The 16,351-nt window shown below is 43.6% G+C and overlaps 1 long non-coding RNA gene across 1 annotated transcript in view; it reads right to left on the bottom strand.

Annotated features, from left to right (window-relative positions):
• The window catches only part of LOC111722280, a 45,208-nt gene extending 41,537 nt beyond the window's left edge, over positions 1–3,671 (bottom strand). Inside the window, exons 1-2 of the long non-coding RNA XR_002771124.1 lie at positions 3,133–3,671; positions 2,594–2,679 (exon numbers count right to left, since the gene is read on the bottom strand). This is a non-coding gene — a long non-coding RNA (uncharacterized LOC111722280). The remainder of the gene's footprint in view (positions 1–2,593; positions 2,680–3,132) is intronic.
• Between the last annotated feature and the right edge of the window lie 12,680 nt (positions 3,672–16,351).

The following is a 16,351-nucleotide window of genomic DNA, read 5'->3' on the forward strand; positions in this document are numbered from 1 at the left end:
TTTTTTTACATCATGGTTCAATTAGGGAGAAAATATTTAGTTACTACATTTTCCTATAAGAAATTTTCTTTCTTCACCATCAGTGGAGAGACATAAAAAACATCAAAGTCAAACACAAAGTTATGCTATGAGTAACAGACCAGGAAATTTGTGGGAAAGGAGTCGTTTGCAATATGTCAGACACCAGGCATACACTATTTTACAAATTCCCCAAACCACCAGATAAGCCAGGCATTATTACTCCCATTTTACAGATGAGGAAACTGAAATTCTGGTGAATAAGTCAAAGTCAACTTGTCCAAAGTCACCAAAGCTTGAATGTGCTGGAGACAGAATTGGAACACAGCTGCCCAGCAGTGGGAGGACCCTGTGGGCTTCCTTGCACTGCCCAGGGTCTCTGCACACTGCCTGGCAGTTCATACGGAGAACTGTGTAGCGATTTTATATGCTATGAAGACACAGGGCTGATGCCACCCATTTCCCAGGAATGGACATGGAAATATTTCTTCAGAACAGTCAACTTCTGACTTTACTGGATCTTAGCTATTTTCCTCCCACCTCTCCGCAGTATATGTTGAAAGCTTGTTCTTTGCCACCCAGGTTCTCAGTTTTGATGCTAGACAGAAAGATTTCTTTTTCTCCCAGGCTATCACATTTGTATTCTGTCCAATCAGTACATCCATTCATTGAAGAAAATCCCAAGCTGCTTTTCTGATTCCCCAATTTCTTGGGCTTGTGGTCTGAATGGTCATTGTCTTAAGAACTCAGGAGCTGGGAGCCTACTAGCCAGACTGTTTGGCCTAGTAAAGGTGCCTTCAGGTGCCCACCTGTTCACTCAGATACTCAGTATTTCATAGAACCATGGATGAGCCAGAACGTAATGATCACTTGGAACTTAGCAGCCTGCAAGAGCACAGGAGGGGGAGGGGGAGAAAGCTGATCTTTGGGAGAAACCTTTAAAAATAATAAAAAACTGCTTTCTAACATTCAGGTATGATAACCATCGAGTTTGTTGGTAGGACAATTATGATGGGCTTTCTCTAGCTGTGCAAAAGACTAAAACTGGCCCACTTCTTAGGACATAAGGAAAAATAGGCCTTGAGCCAGCAGAAAGCAAGAAGTAAGCCAGGAAGAAATGGAAGCATGTCCTTATTAGTGCCTTTAGATATTGAAAGCCAACTTTACTAGCAATTTGTCAGCCAGAGACCTTCATAAACAAACACTTCTAAATTCTCAGACCAATGAAGATGGAGAATTTCATAAGGATGCTTTGAGGACTTGCAGCCCTGAAATGTCTTTGTGAGTCACTGATGCAAATTAAACAGCATTTGCCTTTTTCTTACCCTTTGAGTAATGACCCTTATTTTGTGAAAACTGGTGATTCATATTTAGAATGTTTAGAACGTTTGCTTCATCAGAATATTTGACTTATGGGCCAATATTGCTGGTGAATGGGTTTAGAATGGAGTAGCTAGCATCATGAAAATCTACATATTTCTGACTTGGAAGGAGAAGACCGTCTTCCAGATCTGATTTGTTAACCACACAACCCTCGCCATGTCCTTTAAACTCTGGGCCTTATTTGTAAATGAAGATAATGCTATCTGTCATCCCCAGTTACTAAGCTTAAATGAAATAGGTCTGTGCATGTGCCCGGCACACGCTTGCACAAAGGAAGCACTCCGTCAGTGCAGCTTCAATTCTGATGATGATTATCATCATTTTTAATACTGCGAGCTTATTTCAGTCTCTAATCTCTTCCTTTTTGTTGTATCAGCCTCTGCCCACCCTCGAAGTCTGGTTTTTCCATGCCTCCCATGGAACACATGAAGTTTTCCCAAGTTCTATTCTCAGCTTCCCCTTTTTCTCATATGAAAAATAGAGTTGCTTGGGAGTCTGTGAGACTCTCTCAGGTTAGCTCTTTCCCTCCAAGAGACGCCACCCTCTGCCCTCGTCTTGGTTTTTCCCATCATTTCCTCTTTCTCTGGGCCAGACCTGGATAAACTTGTGGTTTCCTTCCTTCATACTCTCTGGAGAGCTGAGTACTGCACACTTGAAAGCCTAAAAACTTGTCATTTCCACCTTGAACTAGAGGCTGACCTCACCAGACAGCCTGGGAAATGAATTAGTGTCCTTAAGCAGAGGCAGAATATGAACAGTGACCCAGCTAGCCGAAGCAACTATGGAAACTGTCAAGCGGTAGCTAAAGTTCCCTTTTTCCCAACCCCTTTAATTATGTTGAAAACTATGTCATATTGTTTTTGAAAAAGTTAATGAAATAGTAGGTAAAGGTGAACCAAGGAACATAATTTACTTGGATTTCCTTGCAAGCTTTTGATAAGGTCCCTCATAAAAGGCTATTAAGGAAAATAGATGACCAGAGGGCTCTGGGCAAAAGTCTTTTTGGTGTATTAAAAACTGGTTTTGCTATTTTAGAGGAAGAATCCCTGATGCCGGCGACTTCTTGGAGCAGAGAAAGGTTAATCACAAACTGCTCTGGTGTTAGTTTTTGGACTTGAAGCATTTGAATGATTTATATAGCAAAAGGAAGCAAAGTTAGCCAAAGACACAAGATTATTATCATGGTACAAACCTGCTAGTTTTAAGTATGAATGAAGGATTCTTGTCCACCAACGGGGAATATTGGAGAGACAGCTTGTCCTATCCAGTGGAAGAAACCTACAGAGATAGAAGCCTTGTGAGTTAGACAAAAATGCTTCTTCCTTGTGTGGGCCCAGCACTGTCAGGCCTGAGGATGGACAGCAGGACATGATGATCTTACAAATGTGCCCCCCCCACCCTTCCAGCAGATGGTGGTTTAAGGCCATGAAAAATTAGAAATGAGTGGCATGGGTGGAAAACACTGAAGCAATACGAAGACACCATTTTGCATGCTTTTCATTCCAAAATTGTAAAAGAATAATTCTATTGGTAAAGGAGCGCCAAAGGAATGTCATGGGGACTCAGGCATTAAATACACTTCCTGTGTAATTTGTGCATTTGACCCAATGCAGCCAAAAGCAAACGCAGACCTGCTCACAGCCTACTCACTCTAGGGGCAAAGGGAAGAGCTGCTTTTTTATGAAAAAAAGGTAGGCTTTTTCTTCAAGTCCTGATAATTTAACAACTCACTTATTCTCATAGGTATCTTCACCACCACTGCCCTTCAATGTTTTCACCGTAAAATGAGACTGAAGGAATTGTACCCATCTGTGGGTGCTGACGAGGCAGATCCCAGGTCCTCTTCCAACCATGGCCCTCATTAACCTTTATGACACCTCTCACTGAGCCTCACGTGGTTTCTGCAAGATCAAAAAATCTGAAATAAAAAAGTCACCCTGCAATCAATGGGAAAATGAGTTCTAATCTAGATTTGCCAAAACTTCTTCACTAGTCAGGTATTAATGTATTCTAGGTCATAAACAGAGTACTGTTTACCTGGTAGAGAAGCATTTCTTCTGTGAGACAGAGAGTAGACGAGATAAGATGCTGGACATGGAAATACCAGCCTCAGGGAGCCCAGCAGTAGACCCATGCAAAGATAGTCAACTTACTTTTGACAAAAGTGCCAAGAGAATTCAGTAGAGAAAGACTAGTCTTTTCCAACTAATGGCAGCGGAACAACTGAGTGTCAAGAGACAAAAAAAGAAAGAAAAGAAAGATTCTCAATACATACCATATACAAAAATTAACTCAAGACAGATCATAGACATAAATGTCAATGTCAATGGTGAGATTACAAAATTTCTAGAAGAAAATATAGGAGAAAATCTTTGCAACGTTAGGTTAGGCAAAGAGCCCTTTGAGGCAACAGCAAAAGCATTATTCATAAAAGAAGAAATGGATAAATTGGGCTTTATTGACTTTTCGTAAACTTGCTCTGCAAAAGATACTATGAGGAGAATGAAAAATCAAACCACAAACTAGAAGGAAATATTCACAAGTCCCATCTCTGTGAAGGATTTGTATCTGTAAGATATGAAAACTTTCATTTATAAAAATAATCATTGGAAAACAAGCAGCCAAGTCAAAGAAATGGTCAAAAGATTTGAACAGACATTTTACTATACAAGACATACGAACAGTAAACAAGCACTTAACAGATGTTCACTGTCATTAAGAAAATCCAAATGACAACACGATGAGACGCCACTACAGACCTACTTCATTGGCTAATGTTATGTTTTGTTCCACATACCAAGCACCAGCATGTGGAACCACTGAAGTCCTCACACAGCGCTGTTACAAATGTAAAATGGCAATTTTTTTTAGTTTCTTATAAAGTTAAAAACACAAGTACTATGTGACCCAACCACAATCTCACTCCTAGGTGTTTATGTCTGAGAAGCAAAAACTTGTGTTTACACAAAAACCATACACAAACATTTATCACAACTTTTATCACAGTGACCCCAAACCCAAAATAACCAAACGTTTTTCAACAAGAGAATGGATACAGCACGTGTGGCACGTACATACACGGAAATGCCGCTCCGCAATGAGAGGAGCACACTCTGGGCACGTGCAGCAGCAAGGCTGACGTCTCCATACATGCCGCTAAGTGAAAGAAAACAGATCCGAAAGGCTGTAAATCTCCATTTATAGAGAATTCTGGAAAAGATCTGCAGAACAGATCAGTAGTTTCCAGGTCTTGGAAGTAAAGAAAGAGGGGGGGACTATAAAAGGCTGACCCAGGAAACGTGGAAAGTGGGTGACAGGGGTGAGGTTAGGACCGTCGTGTCATAACTACAGCAGTGATACGAGACGCTATGCATTTTTCAAAACCTTCTCATCTGTATACCCCTCCAAAAAGTGAATTGCATTGTTTTAAATTTTTTAAATTAAGCCAACAAAATTCCAAACCACAACAAAACAAAAACAAAGTCTGTTAGGATGAACGCCACAATCAACCGTTGTGTATGTTTTTATGGGAACATAATTTGTCACATAAGTGGTCCCAAGAATGTGTTATATTTATATTTCTTCCTATAACTTCATTGCCTTTGCAAGAAAAGGTGCAGTCTGCCCTCATGTTCTGTTGTGTTGCTAACTGACCCAAATGACATTGGACCCCTGACTTCCTCATTAACATACAGCGTGGTCAGCAGTCTTTTCTAGACTACTCTGCTTGCCTCCAACTGTGAAAAGGATTATTTGATGTTCTTAAAGATTACCCTTCACCTTGAACTGTACATACTAATTATGTTACCACAGGTGATGCTAACGACAATGGCGCAGCTGCCCTGCTTCCTAAAGTTCCAGGGCAGGACGATGCTTTTGTCTCCGAGATGTAGAAACAAGACCAGAGCTCCAGCCTGCAACCCCTGGATATCAGCAACTTCTGGATGCTCTGCGGTTGGCCCTGAAAACACCAACCCCCCTGTCTACACCAAAAGCTGTTGCTGTTAATTATACAGTGATTTTTTCTTTCTTAGTGTTATTTTTCTTCTCCAACAAGAGAGAGGGAAAGATGCATGAAGAGTACACAGTAGTCCCTCAGTGTCCATGTGGAATTGGTTCCAGGTTTCCCTTCAGATATCAAAAGCCAAGGTTGCTTAAGTCTCTAATGTAGAATGCATAGTATTTACATATAACCTAGGCATTCCTTTTGTATACATCGAACTATCCCTAGATTACTATGATACCTAATGCAATGTAAATTCTATGTAAATAGTTGTTATACTGTGTTGTATAGAGAATAACAGAAAGAAAAGAATAGTCCATATGTGTTCAATGTAGATGTCAACCATCCTTTTTTTTTTTCCAGATATTTTAATTGGCCTGTTGGTTGAATCCACAGATGTGGAACCTGTGGAGACAGAGGGCTGACGATAGTTTGCAGCAAATATTAACTATTATTGAAGAAAGCAAGTACATTTCACTAAAAGCCCAAATGCTTATTTAAAAAGAAATGTGTAATCCTGAATACCCCATCCAAAGACCATTATGTAAAACAGTTGTACATCAAGACATTTTTTAAGACAAATACCCAGTGAGGTATCTGAGTTTAAAATTCAGATAATAAACCACAGAATTCACAACCAGCTACTCAAACCTGAAGACATGAGTCATAAGCAAGAATTGAAACAAAAAGCAAAACCTCTTATTTTTTCCAGCTAAACCTCTAGTTTTCCAACTGGAGCCATTAAACCATTTTATCAGGAGCATATGAAGCAGATCAAGCAACTAAATTGAAAAAATGGCAGCTCCTCAGATAACTTTTCCCAAAAATAGGTCAGGTAGAAATGAATGGTTCTTTCTTCCGCATTATTAGTAATTTGTGTGCTTTTACAGAACTGTACTTAGCACTCTCGCGTCATTAATTGTCACAGATTCATCCCAATGCACAACATCCTCACCAGGCCGTGAGCTCCTGGGGGCAGGGCCGAGTATTCGTGCATCTGTCTTCTCCCTGAACCTATGGAGGATCAGCTTGGACAATTAAGTTCCTGATCTCATTCTAGAAAAAGTGCTACATACCTCATTGCTGAATATCACTGAAGTCACCAGTTGGCCGACCGTAGTTGGCCATACCTCAGCGGTGAGGTACGAAGCACTTGCTCTAGGATGCGTTCACAAACTTAATTGTCAGACCTAATAATGTGTAGTCATAAATATTTGAAGAATAAAAGAAACAAGGGAAAGGAAGGAAGGAAGGGAAAGACATCATGAGAGGAGAAAAAGAATAGGAAGGAAAAGGGAAGGCGGAAACAAAGAGAGAAGAGGGTGAGAAGGGGGGAAGGAGGAAAAGAGGGAAGGGAAGGAGAAAGGAGAAAAAGAAGGCAGGCAAGGGAGGATGAAGAAAGAAAGGAAGGAGAGAGAAGAATTAAGTGTGAGGCAAGGAAGAAAGGAATAAATAAAAAAGGGAGAGGGGAAAGAAGGGAAGGAGGTAAGGAGGAAGGGAAGAAGGAAGGAAGGGAGGGAGGGAGGGAAGGAGGAAGGAAGGAAGGAAAGAAGGAAGGAAGGAAGGAAGGAAGGAAGGTGCACCTAAGGTGGAGAAAGTGAGGACAGGTAGGGTGGGTTGAAAGTCAGAGAGGTATCCAGTGTAGGAAGAGGGCAGCCATGAGCCATCCTGGTCATCTGGGGGCTGGTGCCCATATTTTCCTGCGGTTATATGGCCATGGCCAGCCACTCTCTCTGAGCTCACCACCTCCCTTTGTCCCTCATGCTGCAGCCCCACGGGTGTCAGCAGCCATAGTGCGGGTGAGCACAGGGCCAAGCCAGCAGCTGAGGCAGGAAGAGGGACTGGAGCTGCTGGCGGGAGCTGCGCCCTGCTCCCGCTGCAGGCCTGGGTGCCAGAGCCAGAGCAGCCGGGTCAGGGTGGCGACGAGCTTTTGGCATGGCCGAGCTCTCACACGCTGTCCTTTCCAATGGCCCGGCCGGCATTGCTGGGGAAACGGGAGGGGCTGGGCAGCCAGCAGCCGAGAGTGAGAACTTTCCTTTGCCAGAGCCAGCTGCTGGCTGCCATCTGGGCAGGGGCAGTGCCAGTTTCCCAAATCTGCCTTCCCTTTGGAAAAGGGGGAGAAAACTCTGTGCTGAGAAGATAGCTTCTCCTCCATCCCGAGACTCTCGGTTAAAAACCCAACAAAACCAGCCTTTAAAAAAGGAAGGGGTGAGAAATGCCACACATTGGGCTGTTTCCAAAGGAATTTGCTTTTCCCGGGGCCTTAACATCCAAGGAAAATCTTTATTCGCCCTTAATATCCTTGGTTCTTTCGTTTTACTCAGTGATGATCTTTTATTATCTTTAAAAATTGAATGCCTAAACAAACAAAAAAAATGCTTTGTCCTTTGTATTTGTCACATGGGGATGGGATTATCCACCTCGAGATGGGAATTCCCTGAGAGCTGTGACTTAGTCTTAATAATTCGTCCTCTACCGTGACTAACCCAACACTTCACCCAAGCTGGTGTTCCCTGAGTGCTTTCTGGTTAATCCAATCACTCATTGAGTGGACACTTCCTGAACACCTGCTAAATAAGAGATGATGAAAAACTGAAGATCCAGCTTGGTTCTCAGAGTTCAGCCAGGTGGGTGGAAGCCACTCTTGGTTCCCCCTGTGTCACCCCATCTATATCTTGCAGTGGAGCCTGGACCCCATGTTATGCACTATGCTACCAAGACAATCCCAGGGGACAGGCAGGAAAAGAGTTGGCACCTGACATAGCACAGAATCAGGGAGGCCTTCCACAAAACCAAAAAGCAGGCAAGCTTTATACAGGGGTGAGAGTCAGTGTATTTATTAATAACAAGCTGCCTACCCTGGACACTGACTAATCAGAACACGATGGTGACTGAGACAGACCAGTCAGGACACGATACTGACTGAGACCAGTACAGCCACCCTGGTGCATCCCAGCTGAGTAAGAATCCTGACTTTATTGCTTATTATTCCCTTACCTTTCAAATCTTGTTTTTCTGTCTTGATGTCTTTCTTCCCAGTGAAGCCCAGAGCCAACCAACTTTCTGCCATTGTAAATACGCATTAAAACTTGCCTGAGTGCTCCATGGGGACCTCAACCACACAGAGATCTTCATGGGGGTGGGGAGCTCCATTTTGGCTTCTCTGCCTTTGCTGACATCCTCATTCTAAAGCAATTCGAAACATGCCCATTATTCATGTAATAGGGGAAAGAGCTGGGGGAACATCTCAAGAGTAAGGTTTGCTCTCTGGTTTGGTTTCCCAGCTCTGGAGTCTTTATGTTCAGCTGGCCGGGGGCAATCAGGCCCCAAGAAAAACAAGTTCACGTTGTCCAAACTCACAGAAACAACATGATCTTGCATTTTAAGTGTTTCTTATTTTCCAACAATGAAAAAATACCTACAAAGGCAGCTATGGTGAGAACTCATTGTTTGATGAATGAAGTGGGAATGTTATGATCTGATGATTCTCACCACGTTCTCTGGGATAGACAGGACAAGCGTTAGTTTCCAGCACAGAGAGATAATAGCTTGTCCTAGCTGGAGAAGTCAGTGGCAGAGCCAGATCAGAAGGTGAGTCTCCTGCTCCCTTAGTCTGTGCTCTTCCCATAATCTTCAGCATCCTGGTGCAAATCAGTTGAGACATGAGATTGAGAGAGAAGTTGCCCTGATAGGTACATAGATGGAAACACAGAGGTTCTATTGATTAAGAGCTCTGACCCCTGCGCTACCCCTTGCTAACTGAGTTCCCTGCCCTTGGCCTGGGCTTTCTCATGCAGAGACACAAAACAATGCCTTTCTCACAGGATGGCTGTGAGGATTAAACTGGGTAACATAGGATCCCTATTGCAGGGTGTAGCCTAGAGTGGGTGCTCATTTTATCATTTTATTTCTGGAAAGGTGACTTCTGCCCTCCCACTGGAAAGGATTCTTTGGCTGACTGGTTTGTGCTACTTGGAGTTCCTGCCTCTGCTGTCTCCTGCAGGTGGTGGGAGGAAGCCATTTATTCATTTATATGCTAGTATTTTTTAATGTTAACTCTATCTCCTGTTCCCAACCATTTGTTGGTTTGTTTACTAAGCACTTTCTTTCTTCCAGGAATCTTCTAATACTTTATAAATAGTAATTCATTTCATCCTTATAATAATCATGTAAATAAAAACTATTATTATCCCCATTTTAAAGACAGGAGAACAGAGGCATGGAGAGGGGTAGTCAACCTGTAAGAGATGGCAGAGCCAAGATTCAAATCAAGCAGTCCAGCCACAGATTCTGTGTATTTACCCACAAACAAGCTTGTCCCTAAATTTTAATAAGGTTATGCCTCGAGTGAAAGAATTTTGTGATTTTGTATTTCACAAGGTGCCCATAGGCTAGGTATCTTTTTGAACCTCTCAAATCTCTCTGTAAAATATCTCTCCTACTTCCTGGGCAACACTGGGGTCTCTTCTAGAGACATCTCGAGCCCTAACATTTGATGAACTGGAGCCTCGGAAACTGACTGACTTGCCAAAAAGTCTTTAGCCAAGTGCCTTTTCTGGCATACCTCTGTGGCGGACCCTGGGCTAAGACATTACTGAGAGGTATTTCCTGCCCTCAGGGGTCCTACATTTAAGGAAGACAGGGCAGTTGCAGGTAGAAATGCAAAGGACAGATAGTGTTCAGATAGACTCTAAAATGACCATAGGAATGGAAGGACATCGTGGGCACACAGCCCGAAGGACTCAGCCCTACTGCAAAAACTAACTCAAAGGGAATATGAGGGGAATTCACACAATCATGAAAAGTACAGACAGAGAGAAAGAGAAAGCAGATTTGTTCACAAATCCCAAAGCTCTGAGCCCAGGGGACATTGCCTGGTTTGAAGAAGTTTTAGGACAAATAGAAGTCAATCCTACTTCAGGGCATGCGCTCTCTCAAGAAATGGCTGGGGTGCAAATATACATCCAGAAGCATCCAGAAGAGTTTTCGTAACGGGAGGGATGCTGGAGTCACCAGGACACGCCAAAGAGAAGTGGGATCACTTGAGTTGCATCATAATCAAGGCCCATCATAGAACAGAACTGAATGTTTCACATACACTTTTGCCTGAGATCTTATCAGATCCCTGGAGAATTATCCAGACTGGCCCCACTGGCCCCACTTTAAGTAGCTGGAGACAGAAGCTCTGAGAAGTTATTTGGCCACTGTTTGTGGCACCGGGACTTTTTCCAGCTCCAAACTGAGAATGAACTTGATTTCTCAGGCAAGAGAAGACAGCTAGGACGACACAGGTCTATAGACATATGAAGATTTTGCCACTTTCATCTGAACCTGTAGGACCCAAGATGACCCTGAAAAGGAACTTTTCTAGACAGACCAAACCCAGCCGTTCAGAGGACAAAAATGACACCTACAAGCCTTTATGGCTCCCTCATGAAACCCAGGCTCCCATGCATAACGGGCTCACGTGAAGATCGCAGAGGGTGACCATGCTGTTGACTTTTTAAAAAAATAAAACAACCTATGAGTTTTATCTCTTTATCTCCTCAGTCCAGAGGGGGAAAAAAGAGCACAATCTGTTCTCCCAGCGGGACATCCACCTGATTAGATGTCATAAAACAGAGTAGTCCTTTAGTTAATAACGGCTGGAATACCTCCGACCCACAGTTACTGGAAAGAAAAAGAAACCTAACTACAGATAAACTCCCTAGGGTTTCGGATCCGTTTTGCAATAAGCTATGTTATGAAGGAAACCTGGCCCCAAAAGATAGTTTGAATGCAAAATAAAGATAGTCCGCATGCTTTGAAGCAGGTACAGGGCTCCTGTGGAAGCGCCAGAATCATATTTTTGGAGGATCATTATATTTCCTGCCTCAGACTTTATTTGGGTCCCACCGTTCTTTTATACAACTTCTATTTTTAGTCATCAGAGGCACCATGTCCTGCCAGGCAGGGGCCTCAGCGGGGCAGGTCTGGGCTACAGGGGCAGTGGTTAGATGGCTGGAGAGGCCAGAGAGCCGGGCAGGCAAGAAGTGGGTGGGCTTCAGGAGCAGGTGCGGCCCACAGAGCCAGACTGGCCAAAATGGGGCCTGCCGCAGTCTCAGGGACAAGATTAGATGCACACCGTGGGCTTATGGAACCAGACTCTAGGGTCCAGGAGGCCAGTAAATTATCAGGAAAGAACTGGAATATGGACACAGCAGAGATAGGCAGAGACTCTCGGAGCTCTTTCAGACACCAGCCAGTGGTGTTCAAACTTTTGGCTGCTCTGACCACACTGGAAAAAGAAGTGTTGTCTTGGACTACACATTAAGCACACAAACACTGATGAAGGCTGATGAGCAAAAAAGAAAAAAATGGCTATGCATAATTTTTGTGATTTCCAACATCACAGATAAGCAAAAAAGACTTCACGTAATTTGCATAAGGCCCATGGGCCACAGGATGGACACCACCAGGGCTCCCATCTATGGGGTTGAAGTGCAGGATGTATCCGGTTAAGGCACAGGGCAGAGGTGCCAGGCTTACTGGAAAGTTCCTAGAATCAGAGGACTTTAGAGAAGAAAATAACACCTGTGGTCCGTGTACTGAGGCTCCGTCTACTGAGGCCCTGCCATTTACTTTTCCATGCATCCAGGTGATTTCTACGGGCAAATTGCTGTGTGAAGTGATGGAATAGACTGGTGGGCGAGAAGCTTACTGAGAAGCTGCTTGGGGCACCACCCTGGAGCAGGCACGGGGGGAAAGGGAAGCTGGGACGGGACACAAAACAAATAGACATCATGATCCGTGTCGTCAAACTGGTCAAAAGGTCAAAGCAAGTAGCTTGGGACAACTTGGAGATGACTTTGCTCTTCTAAGCAATATATCCCCCAATAGAAAGAAATTCACTTTTGTTTAAAAATATATATATATATGACTTTCCTAGGCATAAGGATTAGCTGGTGCCTTTGAGTGAGAAATTCAGAAGAGCTGAATTTCTCTGTGAAGAAAGGAGACACTCAGTGATTGCTTAGGGAAGGGCACAGAGAGAGACAGAAAGAGAGACCCAGAGGCCCAGTTCCTAAAGAGGAACTCTGAGGAGAGAAGGTGACCCTCCTGGTCTATATTGATTGTGGGGTGTCGTATCATACGGCTTTCTCCTTCATCTCCCCATAAAATCAGACTCCATTCAACATCCATCAGGAATACTTTGTGGGTTAAATCTGTTCTGAGGTGATGTAATAAAATCCAAAATATACCTCAAGAAGGTCATCAGGCAAAGGCGGAGGGTTCTCCTGTAAGGAACACTACACACGAGTTAACCCAAGGACAGATATTCAGCAACATGTTAGCAAGTACACACGTGACACACACACGTGCACGGGATGTTCCAAATTTGGGAAAGAATCTGAGAACGGGCAGGTGACCAGTGTAGTCCCCCTAAAAGAAGCGAATTTTGAGCTAACTGCCCCCTCCGAGATAGAGTCAGGACACTGAAATACAGGGGCACTTGTAAAATGGCATAGAGACTTAAAAATATATATATAGTTTCCTAACATCAACCCAAAACATAGAAATGTGTGCTCAGCTACTCTAACACCTCCCAGAGAGGAAAATGCAGGCCTGCACCAAGCCATACATCCCTCGCACACAGCAGATGGTGTGGAGAACCTGTCAGCCCATGCAAAAGTGGCACTGTTCCCACGGAGATGTACAAAAAGTGTTCATTAGTATTTAAGCCATGTCACTGCTAAAGTGCAGAAAAGTCAAATTTATGACATGTTAGACATTTTTAGTGGAAAATGCAAATACAAAGCAGGGAAGGTTAGGCACACGTCCCTTGAAACCGCTACCCCAAAGAGTTTAACCCAGGTCTAGGTCTCTCCCAGAGAAAGGGCCATTCCACCTCAAGCAACGTCCAAGATCATTTGATCCAAGTCAGAACGGAAGCTTCACAGGACATGAAAACAAGACAGGAATAGAAACAGCCAATGGAATATATACACCTACATAAACATTATAATACGTATTTGTATACATGTGTATGAAGTTAAAGGAATGCAAATACAAATCACATAATCATTTTCTCTCCAAGCTGCAAAAATTAGAAAGAATAAAAAGGCATAGTTTTGGATCAGAAGGAGTCTCTTTTACAGCACTCATAGGCTTGCCTAACCCTTAGAGGAGGCCACATTTACCAAAAGCCCTAGGTTTGCATTTGTGTTGCCAGAAAAGAGTAGCTGAGGCTTGATAATTTAAAAAGAAAAGAGGTTTAATTCGGCTCATGATTCTGTAGCCTGTACGAAGAACAGGGCACCAGCATCTGCTTCTAGTGAGCACCTCAGAAAGCTTCCACTCACGGCAGAAGGGGAGCTGGCGTCACATAGCCAGAGAGGAAGGGAGAGAGCAGAGGGCAGGGCCAGGCTCTTTTTAGGAATCAGTTCTTTGGGGAAACTAACAGAGTGAGAACTCTTTATGAGAAGGACAGTACCAAGCCATGACTGAGGCGTCCACCCCTGTCACCCAAACACCTCCCATTGGGCCCCACTTCCAACACTGCGGATCCAATTTCAACATGAGATTCAAAGGGGCCAAACACAAACTATCCAAACCACAGCACCATCGTTATCACCTGCGTTTCCTCTAATCTGCAAGTCCGCTCTCCTAAGACTGTATCCGGATGGAATACCCAGGAAAATGCACAAAGATGTGTGTGAAAGGATTTTCATCATACTAGTCTCTAAAATACTGAAAAATTGGAAACTACCTAAATGTCTAGCAAAAGGAAATTTTAAAACAAAATATGATACTCATTCACTGAAATTCCATATCACCATTTATGGTAATAATGTAAGGTTTCACAACACGAAAACAGGTCATAATAGCAAGATGTCGTGAACGAGAAAAGCAGGTTCCACACAGTATATTATGTGACACTCTTTGTAAAAACAAAAGTAGTTCATGTGTTTGGTTCTTAAATCAGGATACAAGCTACATAACAGCGATGGATCTTCTGGGTATTAAATGCTCTGTAGAAAAGTCCTGGCATAAAATAGACCCTCAATTAATATTTATTAATTATATGAATTCATGCTTACTATGCAGTAGGCACTGTTGTAAACACTCATTCTCACAACGACACTGTGTTCTGATTTTTTTTTTGTTTGTTTTTTGAGACAGAGCCTCAAGCTGTCCCCCTGGGTAGAATGCTGTGGCATCACAGCTCATAGCAACCTCCAACTCCTGGGCTTAAGTGAGTCTCCTGCCTCTGCCTCCCAAGTAGCTGGGACCATAGGCGCCTGCCACAACGCCTGGCTATTTTTTGGTTGCAGCCGTCATTGTTGTTTGGCGGGCCCGGGCTAGATTTGAACCCGCCACCTTAGGTGTATGTGGCTGGCGCCTTAGCCACTTGAGCCACAGGTGCTAAGCCTGTGTTCTGATTCTTACTGTGAACTCCACACAGCCACAAGGAAGCAGAGGCCCAGGGAGGTTGAGCAATATGAGCCAGGCACTCAGCTGGGAAGTGGTGAAGCCAGGATTCCTATTCAAGCAGCCCGAATCCAGAGTCTTCGCTCAGACACTTTTCTGTACACATGTATAAAGTCTGCAAGGTTATGCACCAGTGCCTACATCTTCAGCAGCAGTGGAGTCAGCGCTGGGTGGTGAGATTACTCAAATTTTTGTTTTCCCTTCTTGCTAGTCAGAGATTTCTAATTTCTCTGCAATGCAGATGTAAAAATTATTTTACTTTAAGTGAATAAAGATATTACTTTTAAATAACGTGCAGTTCGCTTTAATGGAGACTTTCTCTGGCTAGAAGCCAAAAAAAAAAAAAGTAAAGCAGAGGAGAGAGTTTCTCAAGGAAGAGAAAAAAGATTAGGAATGGGTAGAGGGGACGGTGGTTTCCAGACCCCAGACATGAGCGCCTTACTTTGAAAGATATGTTTTCATGTTCTAAAACAAGGTAGAAAATTTCCAGAACCTGCCAGCTCCCTAATTTCCCACGTGTTCTGTAGCACAACCTTCAGTCCAAGAGGATTCCAGGATACTCGCAAGAGGCTGCTGCTCACCTGCACAGACGCATCAGGGCTCAACGTGGAGCTGCTCTTGCAGGGCCATCTCCACCTGGGCACAGTCATTCAGGTGCCGTTGCCAACCGTTGTTTCTTGAGTTCCTACTCTGCTGGGCAATGGGTGGACATCAGAGCTACAAATTTGAATAAGTTATCGTGCCTGTCTTCAAGAAACTCAGAGACAGACAAACTGAAAACACACGGTTAAAATACTGAAGAGCACCAAGCGGGATGGCTCACTGGTGTCATTGTAGCACTCTGGGAGGCAGAGGAGGACAGATCACCTGAGCTCAGGAGTTCAAGACCAGCCTGAGCAAGAGCGAGACCCCATCTCTAAAACTAGCCGGGCCTTGTGGCAGGCACCTATAGTCCTAGCCACTCAGGAGGCTGAGACAAGAGGATCACGTGAGTCCAATAGTTTGAGGTTACTGTGAGCTATGACATCATGGCACTCTACCAAGGGCAACAAAGTGAGACTCTGTCTCAAAAAGAAAAAAAAAAAAAAAAATATATATATATATATATATGTATACACACACACACACACACACGTATACCTGAAGGAGCTCACAGAAAGAAGTCTGGGATGCTGCCGGAGCACGAGGGAGGGCCTCTAATACCTGCAACATCCCATGCTGGCCTCTATCACAGAACTCGTTTCATTTTTGATCATAACCATGTGCTTTCTCTTCCATCTGTCCAGTGATCGTTAGGACCGTGCTGCCTCTTGTCCATGTCTGCATCCCAGCACAGACTAGGCTGGGGTTTTTTTTGTTAACTCATAACTGTGTGCATTAATGCATGTCTGGGGTACAATGTGCTGATTTTATATCCAACTTGGAATGCTTACATCCAACTGGTTAACATAACCTTCGCCTCACTTACTTCTTTGT

The sequence above is a fragment of the Otolemur garnettii genome, unplaced genomic scaffold (genome assembly GCF_000181295.1).
Source record: "Otolemur garnettii isolate 467f Iridium unplaced genomic scaffold, OtoGar3 scaffold00229, whole genome shotgun sequence".
Classification (NCBI taxonomy): Eukaryota; Metazoa; Chordata; class Mammalia; order Primates; family Galagidae; genus Otolemur; species Otolemur garnettii.